The following is a 27232-nucleotide window of genomic DNA, read 5'->3' on the forward strand; positions in this document are numbered from 1 at the left end:
GTATAGACTCTGGGAAGCTTTTATCAGATGTTTAGGAAACCCTCTTTTCTTCATAATTGACCATAACATTTCTCTATCTACACGATCGAATGCCTTTTAAAAATCTATGAATACAAGATAGTCTCTTGATTGAACTCTAGATTAAACAGACATTACCCAAAAATAAGTATGTTCTGATTTCAGCTGCGCATGATGATGAAGACCCACGCATTCGTGCGGAGTAACCTGCAGAGTGCCATGGGGTACTCTAGAGGACAAAGCGGACGACGTGGAAGCCGCAGGTGGTCAGAAGAGCCGAGGGCCGTCCGCCGGGAATCGATCCGGCGTCCCCGACTTCGGACACTTCCTCTACTTCCACTTTGCACCCACCCTAGTATACAGAGACTCGTATCCCAGGTAACGCACAACAGTCAAAATAGCAACGGCTAAGGGAGAGCTCTATCAGAAAGGGGTAAAAATTATACGCGAAAGAATGAAGTCCATGAAAGGAGGGTAGACTAGCAAACTGCTTCTTAAATACTCTAAGAAAACCTACTTTTAAATGTGTGATAATCATTGGTCCAGCGCGAGAATCCACTTTACATTAAAGACAACTTCAAGCAACTATTTCTCGTTTGCTCTTATTTTCAGCGATGTACGTTGCGAATGAATTTAAATTCCCATTGCTGCCATCAAGATAAAACTAAATGGACTTTTTTTGTAAACTTTTTTTCACAAAAATATAGAGAAAACTCTAAAAGCCGCGAAATAAGGAAGATGTAAGCTTACCGATTTGATGGTCGCCAATTTATTAGTAAGCAATATATTGACCGATTTATGAGGAAATAATTACTACAAGTATAGTGTTACCAAAATAAATTAACAAACCGTTCATTTGCGTATTCTTCTCATGCTCTGAACCAAGTTATCGGCTTCATATACTTCATTCATTTCGTTTCTTCGACGCTTCGGAGCACGACTTGCTTCCTTTCATGGTAATGGCGTGCTCATCTCACTGTGTCAGATTTTACACATTGAGTGCGTTGAATGTGAAAACTAACGTAGTGAGATAAACATTAGCGCCTTGAAAATAGAAAGCAATTTATTACCCGAAACGTTAAAGGTATGAAACCATTGACCCTGTACACTTTACAGGGCCAGAGAAGAATTTCTTAACATAACTCACGGGGAAAACTATAATGCTAAAATATAAAATCGTATTTGAACAAAATTACTGAAGCAGCCTAGATGGGTTGGAAATTTTCCCGTAGCGATTTTTCAGCATGCACAATCAGCGCGAGCAGTTACTTTTAGCTGTGTGAACTTGCTAGCTTTTTTCCTTGGCGATGCAGGAGCCCCTCGGTTCGCTGGCGTGTCGTGTGCTGGCACGCGTGTGAGGTTTGTGGCGTGGGCCTGGTGTGCATGGCCGCATTCGAGCACCTCCTGCTGCACCCGCTCCGCGCCTTCTGGACCGCGCCTCCCAGCGTCCTCCGCGCCGCCGCGCTCTTCTCCAGATGTCTGCTCCCGGGCCTCGTCTTCCTCCTGCTCGGGTTCTACGTCTTCTTCCACGCCTGGATGAACGCATGGGCGGAGCTGCTCCGATTCGCGGACAGACGTTTCTACGAGGTGAGACCCCTATCCTCTCTCTGAGGGTGATTTCTTGGCCTCAAAGTTGAAATAATTTCTCGAAAATTGCCCGCATTGAATTTTTTTCGAAATTCAGCATGTTAAAACGAATGCCACACCTACTGTAGTAATTCAACACAAACAAAAATTGACAATATAATTATGCGGCTTATTATTGTTAACTCTTGACAACCTTTACGATTCAGTTGTATTATTGGTGGCCGATATCATACAAAATGGCGGACCCTGTTTTTCGTCGAAATTTTGTGTTCACGTAGAATTATAAAAAAAGGATCGCCGAGTTATCTCGAGATATTTACTCTACATTTACAGCAAAAGATATAGAGTATATAGAGGGTGAAGCAGCTTTTGGAGCGGATTGACTACCGTCATTTGCCATCAATCCAAAGATTTGCTTGGAAGAGGGAAGGCATTCTCTCAGCCCATCCTCTCGCCCGAGAGAATGTCTGTTGGCGATTTGGAAGATCTGTTGGTGTTTCGCTCCCATGGTCGTCTGAAGCGATTCTTTGAAATGTTTTGGCGATGCATTCATCAAACAGCTTCTTCAAAATGGCCACATAGCCTTGCGACTGGGTGGTAGCGGTATCAAAATCAAGTGTGGTATATTTCATTCCAGCATAAAAGTTATTGATTCTTCAGGAAAAGCGTAATTTTGGATGAAGGAAAGTTAAAAACATCTTTTCAATTCTATTCTGTTTTTACTTTTATCATACTTGCATCTTATTCACAGACAGTGGGCGTCCGTTATTAATTTCTGATTTCCACCCTACCCCTTCATCAAATAGGAGTATTTATATCTGGGTTATGTTGACAAAACCTGAAGCAGCTTATTCGCCACACTTTAAATGCAAAATGGTGCGCAGTTATTCATGAAGAGCCTCATTTTCTCGGCATGGGGCAGTGTCGCCATATTGCTAAGGTGCGGTGGGCAGAAATGACACAAATATAACTTTAATCTTTTAGTCTTTCACCACCTTTTAATGTAGTCACTTTCATGTCTGTGTGTTCAATTGTCTGATTTTTTAGTCCTTCCGAGCAAAATATTGCAACTCAAATTTCACCTAAGTATACCTATCAGCTTAAAATTTTCAGTCAGTATCAGAAAAAGATGACTTTACATTCTAACGCGATTTCCAGTTCCTCGTAAGCAGCATAATCCATCATTTTCGACAATCAACATCTGTAGTAACTGCTGTAATCGGTCATTTGCAGCATACATTTTAACAATTTGATACCTCGCGCCTAAATATGCGGATTACGTGTTCGGAACGAAAAAGAAGAAAATAAACCTAGGCCCAAGGTTCAACGCTTAAATATTACACATAAAATACTGTGTTTTCAAGGCCAAAAAAATTCGCATCAAATTTGACACTAGAGTTATTTAAATTCATCATCGTGTATTTGAAGCATTAGCGGCGGCATTGTGACGAATATTTACTGAGAAAGACTTTTCCTTGCGATAAAAACCGAATTCGTAAAGGTTGTAATATATGTCCACTTCAATCTTTTCACGTAGGTACAATTAGTTTTCACACAGTCATATGTCATCTTTGGGGCCTCTTCGTGGTTCCTGGTAGCGATGGTTTTTTTATGCCTGGTGTGTTAGCTCAAACGGAGATTAAAAAACAAGAGGGATAGCATCAAATGGGGAGCAGAATTCATATTCAATGTCATTTATCAGTCTTCTCTATCCTCTCTTCCTCCACCGTTCGAAGGCATCGAAGCGTCCCATTCTTTCCAAGTGTAGGCGTTGAGACGGCACTCTTCTAGCACGCGTCTGGTGCAATGGAATGTCCTATATTCGATAACACCCCCACTTACACTCACTCACAACTCCCGCACGCAGTTTCACGTACACCTGATCTCAATTGTGAGTCAATTGGGCATAAAATTTGCACTTGCTGAATATGTAATTTCGTTCGTATCCCCACTACTGCTATGAGGTTACCCCCACTAAGCCCCCCCCCCTTGTCCCTATGGTAGTTGGTTTTCTAAATTAAGTAAAATATATCTAATAGGACTGAAAACGTAGGTAAAGTACGATAATTATGTTTCTTATCATGCATACTGTATAGATATGGTCATTTCCAGATTAAGATCATTTCCAGATTCCAGGCCGTTTTCGGAATTACCCATAATCAAGTTAAATTGAGGGAGGGGTGGGGGAGCATTTGGTATAGGACGGTAGGGGAGGAGGGGGAGCAGGCCCATCAGAGACAGCGGTGGCGGAACGATTGGCGATAAGATGCGAGTCATATTTTGAAACCGTTGGAAATATCTGGGAGGGATTTTAATTTGTAAAATTATGTCAAATACATGCATTTGGAAGAGTCGAATACCTCCAAATTCCCTTGATCTACAAATAGTTTAATTTAATTCTTGAATCGTAAGTGCATTCCATCTGATAGTTGCATATGTGTGGACATACAACATCTTTCCATTGACAGGCGTGGTGGACGACGACCAAGTTCTCCAATTACTACCGCTCTTGGAACCTGATCGTCCATGACTGGATGTACGAGTACATTTATCTCGACCTGGTCCTCATGTTATCCGACGCTGGAGCGAGGGCGGCACAAGATGGCGACTGCCCACAACAGCGACCACAAGGTAGCGGGGGTTGTCGCTGCGACCAGTTCGCGTGTAAGGCGCTAGTGTTCCTCATATCGGCCGTGTTCCACGAGTACGTGGTCGCTCTCTGCCTGCGATTCCTGTACCCAGTGCTCTTCGTCATGTTCGGCGTGATCGGAGGTGAGTCGGTCTTCTACATTCTACGAATGTAATTTAATAAATCAGTCATTATTCTATGGGCATATGGGATCCGGAGCAGAGCGAAGATTTAATAGGCGAACTGAAATAAATACGGAACATAATGATGAAGCAGGGGCAATTTCCACAATTTTAAATTTTATTGGTACTACGGTTTCGCTTACAGCATCATCAGGTACAATATATCAAAGTGTGCAACGTCTTAAATAGGAAAGGCAGGATGGGAGTGGTAAGACGGGAAGGCGGAGGAAGGGGAAGAAAGGAAGGGAAGGGTGTAGAATAGGGCGGATCGCAAAAATCGATTTTTTTCAAATCCATCTGGCCCAATGAAAAAAAGTTGTGGGACCGATCAAAAATAAGGACTGAAAATTTTGAGACCTCTACGTGAACCCCTGACCCTCGCTCAAATGCAATTTAGGGGGAGAGGGTCGAAATTCGAAAATATAATATTTTATGTTCATTACCTATATATTTTGCCGAGTTACTGTCCTTGTAGAACGAAAATTTCGTGCATTTTGACGTATCTTTCCCCGTTTAGCCACAAAATGCCTAATTTGAGTCCGCGCCCGCCAAGAAAATATTCCAACGCCCACGCAGCGTCGCGGATACAAGAGCAGCAAGCCGATCCCGTCCCCTCCTCACTCGCTTCTCCCCCTCCCACGCCTCGAATGCAGCAAAATTCATCCCGCGTGTGCTGCTAGGAGGGCGTTCATCTTTGATAATATAATTCAGAAGATGGTAGAAGGTAAAAAACGATGCGTGGTGGGACGACTTGTCCCTTATTTGGCGCCTCGTCGGGGTTAAACAAATCGATATTAGCAACTTTTAGAGAAGTGATGAAATATTTTTACATCCGCGAACGCAGGAACGGAGACTACGGTCTATGAAGACGCCTCTCGAGTGTCTATGAAGGCGTGGGAACTTAGGATATGCACTTCTATTCCGGTATTGCCCAATAGCTGTGACTACATGTATTTTGGGTGAAGGTCCCCGGCGTCCCCTCCCCGCTCGCCTCTCCCACGCCCCAAATGCATCAAAATTCACACCAAGTGCGTCTTTCTTCGTTAGTCTCACTAATATTTGATGTTTCAGCATCGTCCGGTGAGGAACAATCACGAAAGAATTACTCAATTATTTGATTTCCAGTCTGTATTTCTTATGTCAGTGTCATTCCTCGTCCTTCGCTGCTGTAAAAAAAGTTTTGGTAAATTCTTTCGCGAATCTCTCGTCCGCATATGTATTAAAAGGAATATTTAAGTTCAAATTTGAACGCTCATCAATAGATTTTTAATTTCCACAGCGCTAAGCTCAAATATAGCCGAAGGAACCGGAGTCTCTCTCCAATATATCATTAACGGGTAGTCCTTTACGTCGATATTAAAATCTATCAATTAAAAAAGTCTCGGATTGTTCGCCAAACGCATCCTTGCAGCAACGCAAATTGGGTCCCTACATTACCCTCCCAATGTCAATGTCGCAAATCTAAGTCAACTTAGTGCAATTAGCAAATATACCTCTAAGGGATGAAATATGATTTGATGCTTTCCCGGCGAATAATATGGGTAAACTCTTCTCGGAATTCAACAAAATTTATACCTGATGATGAGCCCCGAGTCGGAGCTTGGAACGTCTGCCATTATGGAAAAATTAACCCGGTGGGAATCCCGAGAAGTGTTTACTCACACAGCAAGGGATGTTGGAATTATGCTTGTAGTAGAGGGATGATGCCTCCTTTTTGGAAGGTATTCACTAGGTACCATCGCATTCAAATCCTTTTTAATTTTGTGTATCTAATTTTCACTCGGAAAGGAATCGAGAATCACAGATTTTATAACTTTTGCTAATCATCTGACGGGGAAGGCAAACCTCCAAAAGTGGGACCATATTTCTTCAACTAGCACCACACATTCCCCTCTAAACTTGTATTGATAAGTCCTCTTGCCTTTTCTTCATCATACAAGTGTATAGTCTTTCATTCCAATAAAATGGAGCCCTTTGATGACACCTCTCTTTTCTTATTCACAGTAATTAGCATCTTTTTCTCTCTACGTAAGTAATTCTGGTACACTAGCTTTGATGTATCTTACGAAGTTGTGACTTTTGCATCAGCTAAAGTTGCGGGAACAATCATTGCTGCCGCTTGGTTCTTGTAATTACCTCTATCACAGTTGGCAGACGCATTTCCTCGAAGAAGTTCCAATTTGAGTTTATAGTCCTTAATGTTTATTTTATGAGAAAAGTAGAGATACAAATCGGCTAATTTCTCGCCAGTTTAATTTTCTTCAGATGAATTGATGGAGAAAATTATTGATACTATTTTCCCGTTCAAGAATTGACGACGTTGACTCAACGCTCTCCGATGATTCCCTTTTTTCCTCAGTTGTCGAGTTTCTTTAGGATTCAATCCAGCAACCATTATCTATCTTTTCGTCAGCTTGTCTCTCAAAATACTTTTTCATCGGGAGAACCTTATGCTCCTCCATGCACTTACACGCAAATATCTCGCATAATTTAATATGTTCCTTTAAAATTGTTTGAGTTTTATACTTCAATAAAATCCTACTGTTGGCCAATTCTGATTTTCCGTAAGTTTTAGTACTTCTTGTGGAACCGTTAAATCCATTTAGTCACATTCATAATGGAAGGCGCGTCACCAAGGGTCGCACACCTTTATAGCCACTCGAGAAGCGTTTTCATAGACCGTAGGCTCCTTTCCTGTGTTCGCGGATGTAAAAATATTTCATCACTTCTCTAAAAGTTGGTAACATCGATTTGTTTAACCCCGACGAGGCGCCAAATAAGGGACAAGTCGTCCCACCACGCATCGTTTTTTACCTTCTACCATCTTCTGATTTATATTATCAAAGATGAACGCTCTCCTAGCAGCACACGCGGGATGAATTTTGCTGCATTCGAGGCGTGGGAGGGGGAGAAGCGAGTGAGGAGGGGACGGGATCGGCTTGCTGCTCTTGTATCCGCGACGCTGCGTGGGCGTTGGAATATTTTCTTGGCGGGCGCGGACTCAAATTAGGCATTTTGTGGCTAAACGGGGAAAGATACGTCAAAATGCACGAAATTTTCGTTCTACAAGGACAGTAACTCGGCAAAATATATAGGTAATGAACATAAAATATTATATTTTCGAATTTCGACCCTCTCCCCCTAAATTGCATTTGAGCGAGGGTCAGGGGTTCACGTAGAGGTCTCAAAATTTTCAGTCCTTATTTTTGATCGGTCCCACAACTTTTTTTCATTGGGCCAGATGGATTTGAAAAAAATCGATTTTTGCGATCCACCCTAGTGTAGAATTACAGGTGCTTGGAAAAACCGAGGATGGATTGCCAAGCACCCTTCCCTTTCTTTCTTCCCCTTGTACACTCTTCCCTTCCTTTCTTCCCCTTCCTCCGCCTTCCCGTCTTACCACTCCCATCCTGCCTTTCCTATTTAAGACGATGCACACTTTGATATATTTTACCTGATGATGCTGTAAGCGAAACCGGTAGTACCAATAAATTAAAAATTGTGGAAATTGCTCCTGCCTCTTCATTATGTTCCGTCTCCACTCCATCTCGCCTGATACCTCAGATTATAAATACGGAGGAAAACTGCGCGATTGGATTGCCCGCAAGGACCTTTACAGCAGTACTACTATCTAATAAATTTTGCAACAAAATATGCCGTTTGTTTGGCTTACTAAATATCGGTTTGATCCTGAAATTCAAAATAATGATTTTGATGACAATGTTAAGGAAGAGTTATTTCCGTTCTGAAGTGAATGCGGGATGAATGTACAAGCGAAAGACGGGCGCCGTATACGATATGTGGCACTGAAGAAATAAAATGCCCCAAAATATGTCATTGCCGTTACCAAATATTATCACTGAATTTCAGGATTTTAATGTTAATAACTAACACTAGCATATTCTAAGTGTGTCTATAATAGTTAATGCATCGTCCAATTCTCAAAATGTGTCAATGATTATGTTAGTAGTTCTAGTGATCTGCGTTCAAGTAAATGTTGCAGATATATTCATTTTTTTCACCAATGACATGGTTGTTGTTAAAGTGTAGCTACTTACTAATATTAAGTAACTATGACATTTTTGTGATAGCAAATTCTCGAGAGTGTGAGATTCGGAAAACGCATGGTCGTGCTCGAACTGTTCACCTGGCAAACGGAGGGAGTAAAATAAATTGGGTCTGCAATCCATTGTGGACAAGCCATTGTATAGAAACAAGCCAAAGCATAAAAAAGTATGAGATATTCGTTTCACCCGTGAAAATGAGAAATAAATTCGAAAAAATCAGTATGTAATTCGATAAAATTCAATTCAATAAATTCTAAAAAATCAGTGCTTCACAAGCATGACTGTTCTGCCAACGAAATGGTTGATGGATTTTCATACTCATAATAGAATAAACTTTTAATTTCGTTGTATAATTAATGCATGGTTTCGCCAGTAGTGGGCCCCGTCGTCCCCGCTCTTCCTCTCCGTTTCTCCTTCCCTAGTCCTTGCCCACCTGAGACGCTCGGGCGCATATGCCTCCCGCCTGTTTCCCGGCCTTCACGATGGTAACCTTTGAGGGCCCGCCCTTAGTAACCGTTTCCAATGTCTGTGCTGTCATCTGCATCATAATCACACAACAAATATAGGAGTGTTCCCCCAGCTGTTTTGAATTCACTCGACCCGCAGTGGCATTTTTCTTTCTCTATAGATGCTTATTTTCCTTTGTTCCCGTAGTGGCGCTCATGTATGTGCCTGTGAAGAAGGGTGCCCTGGGGAATCTCTTCATGTGGTTGGCGCTGAGCGTTGGCGTGGCCACCATCATGTCTGCCTACTGCGTCGAATACTACGCGAGGAAGGAATCTTCCCCCTGCGCACCACCGACACAGGTGAGCAAAGGGTTCGTTCGACCGAGGATCGAACCACGGACCCTTGGCTTTCCGAGCCACTGCGCACACCACCACGCTATCCAGCTTCCCTGATTCCCAATCTAATTATGCCCGAGGTTGGCGGTGATAGTTGCTTGGTCTACCAGGTTGTATTATGGGAAAAAGAGCAATAAATTCTCCATCCGGAGCACTAAGTTTGAGATTCCAGGGCACACAAGTCTATACGTTAATAGGAAGAATTAAAGTGGATATCACCACTTAAAGTGAAACTTAAGAGTGTGGTTTGGTCAATTTTGAATTAACGGGTAAATTAGTGAGAAACTGTGAACGCGTGATAGGGTGGTCGTCATTTTTTAAGCGCTTTGTACCCGAACGAAAGTTAGATATAACCGTGAGAAGTGGCACCTCGGAATAAATAATAACGTTTTCAGACTTAATACGGAATTGAGAAGTAATCGATTAGTAAATAAATCTATGTGGCTGATAATATACAGATTGACTCAATTTCAATGCGGAATCTTGCTCTAACAGTCCTTTAGAAGAATGATAGATGGCGTTCAGTCCACGCTCAGTTTTCTACGAAAGATCAGATGGTGTAAAGTTAATGTTTCCCTTAATTATTTTCCATGTTTATTACTCATTATTTCTTTAAACAACCTTTTACGGCCCTTTCAACTTGACAACGCTTGAGAATATGGGTTTCCAGGGATCCACCACCCGACGATCTCCGTACCATTGGCATGGGAACCAAGAAATCTTGATAGCGGGAATGGAACAGATAGACGGGAATCATAAAACCCAGGGACGAATCCAGGATTTCTTTCTGGGGGGGTCACAAGGATCCTTCGTAATACAAAACGAGCGCAATGATAATGGGACCGTATTAAAAATTTTGCATATTTTTGAAGGGTCTGGGGGGGGGGCACGTGCCCCCCTAGATCTGCCTATGATAAAACATATCTCTAATTTCCCTTATTCCTCAATATTTCCGAGCAGAAATTGATTAATTGCTATATGTATCTAATCAAATTGATTCTGGAAAAAACTACTTTTGCTGTGACTAAATGTTCCTCTGTTCACGTGACAGGACGCCATTTTGGATCTGTTCATCCCCCGCTCCTGGACTTGCAACGGAACTCTTCAGGTGTGACGTCACAGAAGCAGGACCTCGTCCTCCTAGCGCTTCCGGTCTCTCCCGAGGAAGCATTCGAAATGAGCGTCAACGGCGACGACAGCGACACTCCCAATGAAAAGTTGCTTGTTTTCTGGGCTGCGGTGAAAGTCGGAACTACGTGCACTTGCACTCCACCTAGGCAGACGACGTTATGGCATTGATTTCCGTGCAAATTATGCCTCTTAAACTCCTGCATGTGAGCTTACGCAGGGATTCTAAGACCCCTGTGAATTAATATTGCGAATTACATGCAAAAAAACCGTTCCCTTAGGCTAAAACCTTGTAGCAAAGGAAAGGTTTGTGGGTTCCAATGACCCCATGACAGGACTACATGTAAATTAATCTCGGTATGGCAACCAAAACTAGAAGAAAGGAACTCCACCTGAAGGTATCACAAAAAAAACGATGTTGGAATGGACGTGGGATACCCTACCTCTTCCCTGAAAACATGGAACGAAATGATATGACGCTCGGAAACACGTTCAACTAGAACTAGCGCTTAAGGGTGGGTTATTTGCAGGATAATAATGTAAATAATTGTAAGTTGTAATCACCACTGGTCCATAACAATTCTAAGATTGGTCTGACGCGCGAATCCCTTAGCTCAGTTATCCTCTCAGCTAATTTGTACCCTCCTCCGAATTTTTCGATTTTATCTAGTTTCAGTTTCAACCCCATGGTGTGGCCTGTAGCCCCCCCCCCTTACATAGACCTACCGCGAAGTAATGGGAAATGAAAATCTGTGGAAATGAAAGTCATCAAGGGGCCACAGGAAGAAGCGGGAGGATTAACGTTAAAGCGTGCCAGTTGGAGGATGATCAGGTTTTCATTAGCCAGTCGGCGCAAGGCTTACAGTCATTGGTTATTGTTCATGCTAAACAGTGAGAAGAATATGGCATGATGAATACAAAAGTAATTATGCTCAGAGCAAAAGGTTTGGAGTAAGTGAATCGGACTAAGAGGAACGAAGAAGTGGTAGACATGGTGGGAGAGGAAACTGTTGTAAGAGATAAGGAAGAGAGAGAGGATGGAACAAGTGCTGAGCGGGGACGGGATGCTTGAAGTAACAAAATAACGTAAAAAAGACAAAATGAACACCGAAGACACGACCAAACAGCCAGCGTTAAACACAAGAAATATTAACAAAAGTTGAATGGCTAAGACATCATGTGTTGCAAAAATTTTTCTCTTTTCTTAAATTTTCAATTTTTTCCTGTCTATTCCATGTTTCTTTGTGAAAATCACGGCTTCATCCTCATATGGACATGTGTGTATTTCACATGCCAATTAGGCGTAACAATCTTCTTCGTTGTGGCCGGAGGGAGAATGGGAAAAACAAACTCCCAGAATTCAAAACCCCATCCACTGTTGCCCTGTACACATTAGCTTCTTCATAATGTTTATTGAAACATGCTTCCACAAAGCAGATAAAGTTAAATGATTTTAAATAACTGCAAACTGGGGCTACTGTGGAACGGTTTATATTGTTTTCTTGATTTAGGAAAAGTCTTAGCATTTTAAGCGGACAAGTGAAAGTGAATTCGACAGATGTAACCTTCCTCAATTTTAAATATGAATCGCATTTTATTTCACGACCGTTTCTTGCCGAGTTATTCCCCTCTGAAATTATCCCAATCTTACCCCTCAAGTTGGGATAAATTTGGCAAATTTTATTTTTATGCCTAAAACCAATGGAAAAAATAATGTTCCCAATGTTTGATTGGTAACCCTTTAATTAGACCAGTATTTCCTCCAATGCAGTGGTGTAATTTTTAATTATAACGTAAATATAATGTAAAAATCAAAAGATTATAAAATAGTCTGAAGAAAGTTATCTTAGGAAATGAAAATTTTGCTCTCCACATCTTGCAAGGGATGATTAAAACTATTGGATACAAGAGTATGTAAAATTTCACAGGAGTTGGTGTTATTCAATAGAATGTAATATAATTTAATTCAATACCAAGATCTATTTTTAGTATCATTGAAGGTTGATTGTTTATTTGTAGTTAAACTCTGCATATTTCACGGCTATGTTTCCTTTCCATCATGTATCCTTCGCCATTAAATTCACACATTTGTATTCATTTGAAAACATAATTTTACTGCAAATTTTTTGAGGCTGTGAATCCATATTGTTATGTTTTAAATTTAATGTGTCACCGAAAATAAAGCTTGCTCCTTTCGTAATTGACGTTTTAAAATTACGTTTTCTTTCCTAATAAAGATATGCACTGATTTTTATTCTGGAAACGACAAATAGGATGTCTTTTAATGAAAATAGTCCACTCTAAACTAGATATTCAACCACAAGGCACCTTGTCTGCCCGGACTCAACTATCGGCGGTGGCGGAGATTTTTCAAAAACAGCCCGATCCATGCTTCACTACTTAATGGAGTGACTCTCCACTCCCCCCATATTTCCTATGCAACGTGCTGCTGATGGTATTCGAAATTTATCTAGCGTTTTGTTCTCTGTCCTTTTTGACCGAATTTTTCCTCTATATCTGTTGGCGACCATTTGATTACACCAAAGGAGTTTGTCAGAAGAGATATTGCGAAGGTTTTCATTGAATTTGTAAGGATTTTGCTATTCAATTCAGTGCGAACTAGTTTCTTGGTTCTTCTCTGGAATTCAGATATAAGTTGTTGCCTTATAGTGGAGTGGTCCACTCTAGTGGCGTAACTATGGGAGGGAATGAAGAGATAGATTCCCCCCAAGCCTCAGAGAAATAAAAATATTATTTAACACATTCAATGCGGATGATATTTTCACCGAAACCTCCAGTGACGGATGGGTGATTTTCCTTCATAACGGTGGTCTTGGAAGTAATACAACAGAATTTGCAATTTTTTTTGTTTATATTTCAAGCAATTTGTAAAAAACCCTAATGACATACATGTATGCCACCCGTCACCAGTAATTGACAATTCACGCAACCCGCATTACACACATGCAATTTTCCTTGTATGAAGGAGTGAACTTTTCATATTTCCGTTTATAATACTTCTTCTACCATTGATTCCTTAGGTTAATGACGGAAATGTCTTGGAATTAGTCTTTACGTGTATTTGTTTTGTTTCAACGGCCGTAGATTTAATTTTTTCAAGTCACAGAAGTAGAACACAATGAACGGCAAGAAAAATATAAATTTATGGGATAAACATTTTTTTAATCTATGTTACCTCAGAGTTATTGCAAAATTGAAACATTTCAATAAAAATTCTCACAAATGTTTATGATATATTTGAAAGCAAGGCCTTAGATAGTGCCCTGGTTGACCTTCACATTCTGGGCAAATTGCAGCCACTGTCCTACGGATGCCTTCACGGTTAGCGGAGAAATGAAGAGCCTGCATCATTCCTAAAAACCTATCTCGGCACATTTTCTCCCGAATATCGGTACTCACACTAATTCTGACCTCCAATCGTTAGAAATCGTGTTAACCCTAATGGCGCCCATCTGGAGAAGAAGGCCCAGCCAAGTTTCCAGTTCTCCCTGTCCAACAGCTTCCAATCCATTATGCCCTTAGTGAAGGCCCTTAGTGAAGGCCCTTGGTGAAGGATTTCGGAGGAAAATGCTTTCTGCATTTTTCTCCGTCTATGAGAGGATTATTTCAAAGAAAATATCATTTGCAAGTTGAAATAATCTCTGGGAGTGCCGCTGGTAGGGAGGGACTACAACCTTGAGCCTTAAAAATTATCCAGCAAAATAGTACAATTTGTGCAATGAAGTGTTGCATGATTAATACCTTAGTTTTTATGAAAATTAAGACTGTATCTGTACCTAACACTAGAATGTATTAATGACCTACAAAATGAAAACACCATAATGATCAGAGGACAAGTAATTGATGCGGAGCAATGACTGAGAAAATATGCCGTAAAATTAGGAAAAAAAACCCAAATTATGTAAAAAAACGTAATTTGCAATAATTATTTTAAAATTATTAATTAAGTATAAAATACGACCTTATGGACCGCATGGAAACATTTTGGAATAAAATAGTAAGTTTTGAGACGGGAATACACGTTATTAACAAAAACTAAGTCTGATAATAATTTTTGTGGTTGCACATATGATATGAATAAATTAAAAAATAAGATAAAAATACTATTTCAAGGGAATAAATAATGGTTAAATGCCGTAATGCTTAAAATACCTCTGAGTCTATTTTTTTCCGCAATTTCGTTTACAAAGCTAAGGAAACAAATAAACGAGTAAAAAAATACAGACCAATACTGTAGATAATGTAATGCAGTGTTGCATACGCCATTAATATGTTATTTTTTTATGAAAAGGAAGAAAATCTGCAACTAACCCAACACATATGAATAACTCAGAAAATGAAATAAAATCGAAATGAATAGAGGATTGGTGATTGACCTAGGGAAACGAATGAGAAAATATGCCGTAAAAGTAGAAAAAAGACCCAAAAAAATCACCCAGGATAAACGTAATTAGCATTAATAAAAAATGTTCCTAGCAAAAGAAATTCAAATATAACATCATTAACTGAAGCACCGCACTAAGATCATTTTTTTATAATGTAGTGAGTATGAAACGGGGATAAATATCTTTAATAAAAAAGTTAGTCTAATCATAATTTTTGTGATAGCACATAAAATATGAATAAATTAAAAATGAAGGTAAAAAAACAAATTAAAAAAAAATAATCCATATGTAAGACATGATTATGATATTTACGATAAGAATGATGAAAAAGAGACGATGGAAATGAAAAGAAAAATCTCAACCTGCCAAATTGTTCCAAAAATAGCACTAAAGTAAACAAAAAAACACTAAAAATGAAGGAACACGTAGAACTAGAAACGGACACTTCCGCAATGGTGTAAGGTCAATCCCGAACTGCGGGAGGGTGAAAAAGTAACGCTAGGCGCGCTCGGAGCACCCTAGTGACCAGCGGAAAAACGTACTCCCGAAGACATACATTTATGTCATCCGCCTGAGTGGAAAAGCCCTCATGACATATATATATGTCATCCGCACTGAATGTGTTAAGACTATTGACTAGTTTTGACACATAATAACTACATCGGCTTGAAGCTGAATTTTAAGTGCCAAAATGATGTAAAATCTACTTCCAGGCATGCCATTTTTCAAAACATTTCCCAGAACCCCCGCTACCTTGGGTGGGAGCCTCCCTACCCCTTACCCCTTCATACCTCCCCCCTCCCTCCCCAAAGAATATTGCTTGTTACGCCACTAGTCCAGTCGTCTCGCTAGTTGGAATCCTAGGTATTTATAGCTATCTTCTTTATCCATGAGTTCAATTTTCTGCACATCTTGCAGTGCGATATAATTTCTTTGAACCTAACTTCGGATTTTGTGATAGTTTTACAATTTTCTATCCCAAATTCCACATTTATATCTTTGGAAAACAATTCAGTTGGAGGAAGCTTAAAGATATTACTAGATCCTAAACACAACTTGAGATCGTCCATATGGAAAAGATGCGATACAGTATGGCTTCTATGTTCTTTTCCTTTTATTTAAACTCTATATTGAACATTCTTAAGAAGGTTTGATAGAGTTAAGGGCAAGACTAAACCATAGCGCACTCAAAGAGTCACTTTGAAATATTCCCCGCTTAATTTAAATGTTAAGGGTCTCTTATCCATTTCCCATCATCACCATATTGTATTTCTACATATAAGATGTAGTTCCATTTTTTCACCACTGCATGGAGACAGTTGATGACATCTGGGTGAATTGTATAGATCTTTCGTTCTTCTATAAGCCTGGAGTGGGGGACAGAGTCGAAGGCTTTTTTGTAATGTGTAGGCTTCCATTTGTTACTTCTACTTATTTTAGGATTATTATTCAACCAATTATTAACTCTTTGAGAGCCGGCCGCTAATCTTAAAGCCCTGATGAAAAATCCAGCTATTTTACCAGCAATTGTTTTTAAACATTAGCATCAAAAATAATTTATATCAATCTGTATTTCAATAAAAATGGGCTTTGTTCTTCTTTATGAATAAGTTGAATAACATTTATTGCTAACTTTTAAATAACTATTTTAACAATGAAAGCATACAGTTTTTGGAAAATAAAAAAGTTGTAACAACTGATGTACCGCCATAAAATGCATAACATTTTTAATTACGCTCAATTTGCACTATTTAAACCATGGAAATCATAAAAAAAACATTGTTCCAAGCAAAGAATTCAAAATCCTGGATGACAAAAAGGGCACCTGCACCCTAAACGAAAGGCTGGTAGCGTGAGCATGAGAATGAATACAATATGTCCGTGAGAATTCACACAAAATGGCCGTGAAAATTAACAAAAATTCGCAATTTCAGTGCAACTTACTAGCGAGGACATGCATACCGACTCCAAGTCCAGCCTTCGATAAGAAATTTTTCGTCCCCTCGTCCATAATTTCGAGCAGCAGAAACAGTGAAGCACACGCGGCAGCTGAGTCCCAAAAAAGTTCCCACGTTATGCCCACAACAAGTCCACAAGTTTCGACGGCTTCCACGGCTGAACACAGAACTGTGGGTGCTAGAGAGTTTCCTGAGATTGCCACCAGAGCGCGCAACAATAGATTTAGATTTCGCACCTAAACCAGCAGAGTGCACCAACTATAACTTTGGTTCTCCCATCCAAAAGATAATGGCTGGACGCGTTTGGTGTGAAACTTTATGCCTTTGGTTCTCGCATCTAAAGAATTCGGAGTGCCGCATTCGAAGTGCACTCCACCCATGCAGGAATCTTTGAAAAGCCTCCGCACCGGGCGCCGGTATTTGAACCCGGGCCGATAGAGTGGGTAGCCAACTCACCTGCCATCACACCAACCCGATCCCCCAACGCACTTGTGAAACCACGGACATGCGGAATTAGGGTGGATTCGTGGTGTTGAATTGGATTCTTACTTGGATTCCGTCGAGGTCTCCCCGCTTTCCATCCTGCGTCTTATACCACAAGTGCAATTCGCGAGTATTTCTCTTTCGCCTCGCAGCATACGCACAAGGGGTTTCATTTGTTGCTATTCTGTTGTCTTTGGCGCCGCGGGATTTTGTTGCCAGACAAGGACTCCGACTGTTTGATGCGCAAACACGATTGTTTACATTATTGGAAACACCCGTTTAAGCTCCGATGGTCTCCGCGTTTTATTACAGGAGAGGTGATGGAGATTCTCGATCACCTCTCCTACAACACAGTCATAACGATGGAAGCAAGCACTTTTTCCTAGATCGTAATGCGCGGTATTGGGCATTTTTTTCTTAAACTTCTCCACTCTTTTTTATGTTGCTTTTGCTGCTGCATTTATTTGTTTCTAGATTCAGGCTTCAACACCAAAATTTCTTTATTTTACCGCAAATATTGGGGTAGGAAATCGGCAATGATAGCATTTTTAATTAAATAATATTTTTCTCTGTGTTGATCGTGAGGAAGCAATTTTTTAGTAAAAGTTTTGAGAGTACAGGGTGAAGTTCTTTTCGTAAATAATCAAAGGAGCTCGGAGGAAATGAATAATAAAAATGTAATGCCTGAAAATAACATTTTATTACCCTTGCAAAATGTGTGAATAAAACTGTCACTTGGATGGAGCAAATAAAGAACTACTCTAGAAAAAATTTTCTGGGTCTACCATGTATTTCAAGCTCTTTTGATCTTCATACTTATGTGCACTAAATCTAAAAATAGCTTGAGTTTTTCTCAATCATGACACAATTCTTTTTCAATCGCAACCTATCAAGTGCCATCATATTAAGAAATCGTAAACATAAGAGACACAATAAAATGCACGTTAACATTTAAATACAAGGTAATGTGTACATACATTCGTCTTCTAATTATTATAGTTAACCCTCATTACTTTCGTTATTGGATACATCCTTGGAGTGAATGTTATAGTTATACTGATTCAAGCAGCACCTCCCTCTCCCAGTGGTAAAGAGAGGAGGAAGGTGCTTCGCGAAGAAAGTTCACGTGCGCGACAATGAAAATAATAACTATGTGCATAGGACATGAAGAAGAGCATACGGAAAAGAATGTTTTCACCTTGAACTTAACAAACTTATGAAATGCCAGAAATACGTCGTGGATGGACTGTTCCTTTTTTCAAAGATCGTAATACTATTTCAGGGGGAACACTATATGTATTGATGAAATCTTCTCGGTTTTGGCACCGCGTGGGACTGTTTCAGGGCAACGTTTCGATAGGAGACTCCCTCTTCGTCATCATCAGGGCTAAGACTTTTTCTCTTTAATGTTCGGTGCATATCATTAACCTTGAAAGCCTACCGAGGTAAAGCACTACATAAGAGCTGAAAAGAGCTCCACTAGAGGAGGGAGAGGGATTCTTCGAAAGGAAACACCCATTATTGTTCTCAGGTAACTGGAAAATTTTGCTCGAATCCCGGAGTGAACCTTTCTCCAGCTAAGGATCTCCGATTTCTTTAGCTTTTAACTTCTCATTCCACTTCCATTTATAGTTTTTCATGGGGCAACTATTTTATTGCCAAACATGCTTAAATAATGTATGGTATGTAAAATATCTTTGGTTTTCCCGGCGTATCAGGTGCAGAAAAGTTTCTCGGGTTTTCCACCGATGAACAGCAACTCGCTGCTTGAAACTTCGGGAGACAAAGAAAACATCAACCGGTGGAATACCCGAGAAACTTTTCCGCATGCTTAAATAATGTCATAAATACTGTGTTTTGTCTCATCCCTTTTTTAATCACGTCCATGTTACGAATATTACCATCCTATCAAGGTCCTAGCCTATCCCAATTGCCGTAATTCATTTTTAGACACATTCAAGTGACTCATGTAGCAGTTGGCCTCCATAAACGTAGTGAAAAAGGTCAGGTGGCGAGAAGAGGGAAGGGGTGAAATGCGTCTCTACTATTCTCGTGTAACTTCACATTTTCTTTCGAAGCTAAGGATATGTCTTTCGTACCAAACATGAACCCTGCCCGAACCATGATCTGGGGCCTGCTGGGTGCTCTCGGAGAGGAGTAAGGCATTAGAGGTACGAGCTGAGGATCGATTGGAGGGAATAGTGTATTTGTAAAATGAGCGATGTAGTTTCTATCCTTCGGCGCTGAGCTTATACATATAGTAGTTCTGAATCTGGGGAAGAATCACACGGTGTGCCCATTGTATTTAGCCTCAGGACCGCTTCCTTAAGGCAAAACGCGTCACGAGAGGAGAAGGGGAAGGAAGAGGAAGATCTAAGGATGTTTCCGCAGGAATCTTAGATAGGATTTGAAACTTTTTGAAGACGCGTCACGAGGACTCTGGCTTATTGCTTCAAAGTATTTAGACTTGTGAGTCACTCGAATCGAAATTCAAATTAGGACAACGTGGAAACGGGACCAACCACCAAATAGGGATGAGAGCACAATGGCATTGTAAAGCCTATTAAACCCACATATATTTATATCCAGAGTGCAGACAGGGGCTGTGGTGACAGAGACTGATATGTAGTCATCAATTCTGGTTTATTTATATGGTTTTATAGTCATGTATATCAAACTTCGGACACCGACTCAATTTTCTAAAGCTCCCATTTCTTATAGCATGAAAACTTCTTTGTAGCCATTCAAATGAATGAAATGAACTCCTGGGTCGCACAGCGAACTATATATACTTGTGAGTGATCCGCACACTATAGGGACATATCTATCTCCTATATTATTTCTACTGTATAGATACCTTTTTATCATCTTATACGCAACCAAACTCTACAAATGAGGTACCAAAATGCACAGAATTTATCAGAAAACATGCGACGGCATATCTTACTTCCTAAATATTGCTATTGTTTCCTTAAATAGGTTTTTAAATAATTAAAAAAAAACAAAAACCGATAAATATTCCTGACGTTAACGGCGCACAAACTGATACATTTGTTCATTTGCAACAATATCTCGCATTCTTTAAATAACTTTTATCAAAATTCGGCTGATTCCACATTCAAGTCTCCTGTTGATACGAAAGTATGAGTCATCATGTGCGTTTAACAGAGGATAGTGTAATTACTTCCAGTACTGTGTTTAAAGAGGTCCTCTGACCTCAATTTGTACATGAACATTCCAATTAAATTTGTACATAAGACCCTGCCTTTTTTCTACATTTTAAAATTAGAAACGGGCCTATCCCTCTGTGGACCTGCATTGAAAAGAGCGGGGGAAGCCCGCTGGGAGCGGGCGCATCACGCTCGTCTCAAATTTAAAACGTGTTAATCTTGGTGAGATATTTTAATGATAGTCTTCACTGAATACTAATATCTTAGCTTTCTTTTTGCAAATGTTCATCTCGCATCTACACGATATCCTACTCACATTTAGCAGAGTATTACTTCTCTGTCTCTACTACGAAAGCTATGTCATTGCAAAATCATAGCATCACCGATTAGATTGCCCCGTCTTCTTATCAAGGTTTTCATGAGGCTTCTCTTCTATCCTACTCTTCTCAGGACGTACTCATTACTTACTCGGCCAATTCATTCGATCCTCATCATTCCTCTGTAGCACTACATTCCGAAGGCCTCTACCCTTGCTTTCTCCGCTGCTATCATTGTCCATGCCTCACTTCCGCATAGGAGCATACTCCAAATGTAACTTCTGAATTAATGTCATTGCCCAATGGTATCATGCCACTTTAAGGGAGGTTTTGGAATTTATAGGTATCCCATGGCACGTCTATTATATGTATTGTGGCGCCATCCCTCCCGCCTCCACCCCCACCCACTGAGATGCGCGCGCATGCGCCGGTCCGAACAGCATCGGGAGGGATTCCCTTCATTCCTTATCTCTTTCCGTCGCCGGAGGCCTTCAGACGCGGAGCGGGGCGCACCCAGCGGATGGCGATCTGAGGGACAGAGAGGCCTAAACAGGGAAGGACGCACTCACTCCAAAGGGTAAAGTTCAAACCTCTCATCGGAAACTCTCTCCTGCAGCTGCACCACTCGCCCTGTCTGGTTTCCTGTGCTCGCATCTCGCGATTGCAACCAAATGCAACGGCCTACGCGCTTTTCGCACACGCTAAAATTGCAGTCCACACCCACGAACTATCCGTCGTCCGCGCCAATTGGCGAGAGGTGATAGGACGCAAGCGGTTTACAAAAATAAAAGAACGAAAGTCGCGCGTGGAAGATATTTGAATGCGTTGCATCGTTTTCAAAAGTACGTAGACACCCAGGAGTCCCACTTAACTGAAAACTTGTTAGGTTGGCACATAAAGCGACCTGTATCTCTCACTTGTGTACGACAAAGAGCCGACGAGGACGGACATGGACGCGATCTTGCTACCGAAGCTCGAGTCAAACTCCTGGAGCATTCAGAATTAAGATTAGCGGGTGGAATGTACTGAGGTAACTCACTTCCACACTCACGTTGGGCCGTCAAAGTGTTTTCTTCGGGTCACGTGGCGAGGTTTTGCCTATCTTTAGATTCACATTTGGACTCACCTTTTATCTCTTACTACTATGTGGCTCCGTCACCGAGTACGTCTGTACTGTTCGCGATAATTGTGGGAAAATTCTGGGAGGGCTCGAATCCGACAGTATGTCATTTTTTTCGCTTTTTGAAAGAGTACGAAAAAAATGTAATTCGATCAACAATCATAGATTTTAAATATCTAGTTCTTGGTCACCAAAAATGTGTGAAATAACGTGATTAAAAGCAACTACGCTTTCCTTTCAGTGGTTGTGTGGACTACAATTAGTATAAAGACCAGGTGGATATTCATTTCCATTTTACCCGTTGCAACTTAAGAAACGCACCGTTGTCGGCTCATTCATCCCACCTAAATATGTCAAAGCAAACTCCGAGGTGTGCTCAATTAATAAGTTAGAAGATATGGGTGATATCAATTGCGTTCATAAGAGTAAAATTATTGATAATATTTCATCATTATTTTAATGCATCAACATCTTAATACTACCCTACAAGCCGCATCAATAGGTGTTTGGCGGGTGGTGTTAGGACGTCTACCGTTTACCCAAGAAAAGAAATACTCTTACGAAATTACGCCTAGCATTAATTAAGGTCCTTTAATGTGCGAATGAAAAACGAATTCCCATGCCCATCCGTTCGGCAAGATATCTCTCTTATTTATCGTATCGGATCTGGAAACGTAGTGAGGCCCTAATATGATGTTCTCTACGTCGCATCGCTCACAAAAATATCCATTCTCCATTGTTCAAGCAATCTAAGTATAAGCCTACCGCGCAGCCTCCGAGTATCTTGTGGCTCACAACCTAATTCGTTTAACATTTGTTTATCGCTTTCTGTGCTTCCGTAGAATTTTTTGAGTGCGGAATAGCACCTATCATTTAATTTCTCGTCCGCTAATATTCTCACAATACGTTTGACTATTTCTTACTTCTTCAGAACTCTGCCTTAACTTTATCTGTCGCTTTTCTGTTGAAATTATCCACCACACCTACATAGGGATGGTTTTCCACTTCCGCAAGAAAAGTAGCGCCATAGGTCGTTTATGTATGTAAGAAACAAATCTTGTCTAGTCCAGCAATAATAAATAAAAAGGACCTTTTGAGTAAGTTGTACATTATTTCTGTTTCTTAAGGACCCTCCTAAAATCGTTGTTGTATCAGCGAGGTTTTTTTAACTATAAAATTTCAGTTTTTACGGAATATATTATTTGATTCGTCGGCGTAGAATTTCTTAGAATTATTTTCATGATACGTAAGTTTTTTATTATCTGCGTCAGATACGAAGTCCGGGAACGATTTATTAAGTTTTTCACTGAATTCAATGAAGTTGCATGTATCGAATAAATGAATTTTCTGTTCCAGTTATACAAGTGAGTCCACTCCAGTTATTATGGTTGTAAGAATTACTCTGTGATCACTCAAACCGACAATAATATTGATTTGATTTAATAACTTATGATAGCTTACTGCTTAAAGGCCTAATGCTTTCTTTCCTCAAATTGTCGTTGCAGAGTTGTCAAATACTTGAGTTAGTGAATTTCCTACGAGTTAAGTAATATCACGCTGATTTCCCTATTCTCTGTATTTGGCTTGCAGTGTAAGAATCCCAATTTGGAGAAGAGAGATTAAAATTTCCCTTGAAAAAAAAAAGATTTGCTTCACAGCCTCGGTGCGTTTTTGGAAATGATTAGCGTGGACTGAATGCCATCTATCATCCCTCTACAGAACTCAACTACCACGCATAAGGTGTTGAAAGGGCGTCGATCGGTTTGTTGGCCGCATCGCATCGTCCTCTTTTCCGGGGTCTGCTTCTCAACTCCGAATTGCGTCATTTTAGTTTACGAGGCGTCTTCTTCGAACCATTCACGAATATCACAACTGACAAAACACGTTCGCAAAGCGCATCAATAAAAATGAATGCGACACTGCGAGCTCCAAAGTTTCACGCCAATTTTCTCTTTGATGTAATTTCGACCAATCCTAATTTATTAAATTTAATTAATTAATTTAATTTTGCTATGTATTGCGTTGATTTCACTCCAGGTGGTAATCATATCCGCGCCATTTCTCGAAGCATTTCTGCTCATTTCCATCGGCCTTTGGGTACTGCTATCTCACCCAAAGTGCTCCGTGCTTATGATTTAGTGATAATCTATCCATTTACGTGCCTCCCGGAGAAGATGGGTGATCGACCGAGCGTACTTAATCTCTTTTGGCGAAATATTATACCCGCACAACTCACTCTATCACCATTAAATTTTCAGAGTACATCTTATTAAACCCATTCCTGTATCTTAAACGCAAGACTTTTATTATGCCTGAAAAATACTGATATTAACATTTCAAATATGATGCAAGGGAAAATGAGCAATTTTATCAACAATATAAGTCTTTAAACTCACAGAGGGATTTCACAGGCCTCCGGACGCCCCCGAGTCAAATCCTCGCATTTATAACAAAATGCATTTCCTAAAGAATAATAGAGGACTCTGGAAGCCAAGGTGTAAAGGTGCGATATTTATAATTTTGCTGATTATAGTTGGTGGTGTACACTATATAATTGTGCAAAGGGATACAAGTGAATGACTGACGGGTATACATAGATAAGTTCAGTGATTTACTTGTATCTCTTTGTCACAACAATAATGTACACTCCACCAGCCATTATCTGAACTTATCACCAAAATCATAAAATTTGTGCACTTGATTCCCTTAGCAGCTAGGGCCCTCAACTGATGCGTTGGCCACTAGGAGCTCTGTGTTACTTGGCTAACAGCAATAAATAATAGACTGTGAATTTTGAGAAAGTTGATATTTCAATGTGTAATGAAATTCAGAACCATCTTCATAGATGACAAGAGAAATCGATATAACGAAAGAAAGAACTTAGATGGCGCCTTGAACCACCGAAATATAAAAATAAGAGCTGTCCCTCCGACAGTGATGCATCGGGCATTTTAATGGCATCTGACAAATGTCCGCCGCGCGGTGGAGAGTGCAAATCGATCCAAATATTCTCATTCAATTTGGGCGGAATGTGCGATATTTGCAGGCCATACAAGTTGAAAAATCCTAGGAGGATCAAACCACACCTTTTCAAATTAACCTTCTGGTCTCAACACTGTGTGATTGAGAATAACGCCGGGAAAGAAAAGACCCGTGGGAAGAGGATGAGTCGCTCTTCGACCGATTCCCCATCCCCATGGGAAATGCTTCGGTGATACTCGCAAGCATTCCAGTGAATTCGAGTGGAGAGGGTCCCATTCGTGTATGTTTCGCTTCATTTCGCATTCATATTATTCATTGCTTGATAGACAGTCATCAGAGGAAGTGTCTCCATGTTTCTGGGTTCCACCGCGTGGATTTTCTTAGTGACGACAGTTTCTACGGTACTCCAACCGGCGCCTTCAGGTCGATGTCGGGATTCAATTTTTGGTGACTTACATAGTGCATTTTTGGCCCCGATTTTAAATTGGCCAATTGGAAAATTGGCGCCAAGAATGCACTCAATAAATCACCAAAAATTGAATCCCGACATCGACCTGAAGGCGCCGGTTGGAGTACCGTAGAAACTGTCGTCTCAAAGACAATCCACGCGGTGAAACCCAGAAACATGGAGACATCATCTAGACAACGCCGCGGAAAACTACGAATCAGCTTCATCAGAAAAAGTGTCAACTTGGCAAATCTGAGTGCGCAGGAGACGTGCGCAGGAGACGTGCGCAGGAGACGTGCGCACGAGTGGATCTGCGCGCGCGTTTCGTTGCATTCTATTTTTCGGAATTTTAATTTCGAGGGCGGGAGGGCTGTGTGTGCTGCCCTATGACGTTCTCCTTCTATCGTACAAATTCCTCCACGCCCCTTTCATAGAGTGCTACTGCCTGGGATGCTTCATTTATGTCGTCACAAAGAGCGCATTTTTATCGGCTTCCCAAATAGGGTAGTTTTCTTCATCAAAGAAAACGAAAGGCATTGGTTGCGATTCGTTACCCAACATTAAAGTATTCATAGTGTACAAATTATTTGGTATTACAAATCCCAGTTTAGACGAATGACAATGGTCAATTTTAACCGCATTTGAAAAAGGCCAGATTGGCGCCCATGCGATGCCACTCTACGTGACGTCACAGGGACCTAGTTTCTATACGAGTAGATAGAAGTTTTACATCCTCTGAGATTACCAATGCATGCATGAGGCACAGAGCTCAGGGAAACATGTCTTAATAATCACCTATTAAAACTGCCTATGGTCGGAAAGTTTCCTTCGTTTGATAGGGCATTTATTATTAATCCTTATCTAAGCCAAGCGCTACCTGCTAGCAGGGTACTCTACTACCTGCTAGCAGCCTCCATCGCAGCGAAGCACAAACCCTCGCCCCAAGGTCACCTCAAACGGTGACAGCGGGGAACCAGAATGACTTCACACGGGGTTTTCCCAGCATTCATACTAAGCCGTCGCGTTTTCGCGCGCTTGAAATTTTTCACGTTTCATTTAATCGCAAAAAATAGATGCCGCCATTAAAAAATCTAAAAGCGTGAAATGCGTACTACAGGAGTGATAATATTTCGATTTAGACAATAAAAGATAATAGGAAACCACCCTATTGTCACTATCCGTCGCACTATCATCAATGAGATCACTCGATCGAGGATTTTTGCGATCCTCGGAATTTTCGCGCTTTGGTCTCGACTGTGCAAATCCTCGAGATATTTTTATGTTTTACTTTGCACGCAACTGGAGAGATAGGTTTGCGTGTGAAGGGGAACATAATGAATCATAAAAAAAGATGCTGTGACTTTTCTCGCTGTGAGCTTCGGTGAATGGTGGTGAAGACATCATCACTGTGCTTAGCGTATTAATTAGCCACGTGAAAACCGATAACTGAATAACCGATAAAATCTGAAATGTCAAGTCCTGAAAGGGATTATTATGTATACTGAGGGGAAAGATACGTAAAGCCTCAATCACACAACCATTTTTCACGAACAAGGTCAGGGATGGCGGCAATGACAGCTCAAATGGCACAATGACGTCATAATTTTCAGGGGAAGGATAGGATGATCACCGTTTATCTTCATTTGTGGTCGTCGCGTTTCCCATCACGCAGGAGTGTGAAGAGAATAGAAGCCTATCAGCGCAAGGGATATATAACGTATATTGTGGCGATACCATTTGGGCTTTATGACGACGAGCAATTCAAGCATCAAGGATACCTCCACTGACCCAGTGATAGAGAAAATGCTGGCTTAAGCATTCATATTCCCTGTCATTGAAATACAAATATGAAATGATCACTGGACTTGTGCGTGAAAAATTGTCGTGAGATTCAG

The 27232-nt window shown here is 40.6% G+C and overlaps 1 protein-coding gene across 1 annotated transcript in view; it reads left to right on the forward strand.

Annotated features, from left to right (window-relative positions):
* The first annotated feature begins 21275 nt into the window (after nucleotides 1-21275).
* LOC124159574 (aromatic-L-amino-acid decarboxylase) overlaps nucleotides 21276-27232 on the forward strand; it is a 153330-nt gene continuing 147373 nt past the window's right edge. The window contains exon 1 of the mRNA XM_046535471.1: nucleotides 21276-21364. The gene's annotated coding sequence lies outside the window, so the exon portion shown is untranslated. The remainder of the gene's footprint in view (nucleotides 21365-27232) is intronic.

The sequence above is a fragment of the Ischnura elegans genome, chromosome 5 (assembly GCF_921293095.1).
Source record: "Ischnura elegans chromosome 5, ioIscEleg1.1, whole genome shotgun sequence".
Taxonomy (NCBI): Eukaryota; Metazoa; Arthropoda; class Insecta; order Odonata; family Coenagrionidae; genus Ischnura; species Ischnura elegans.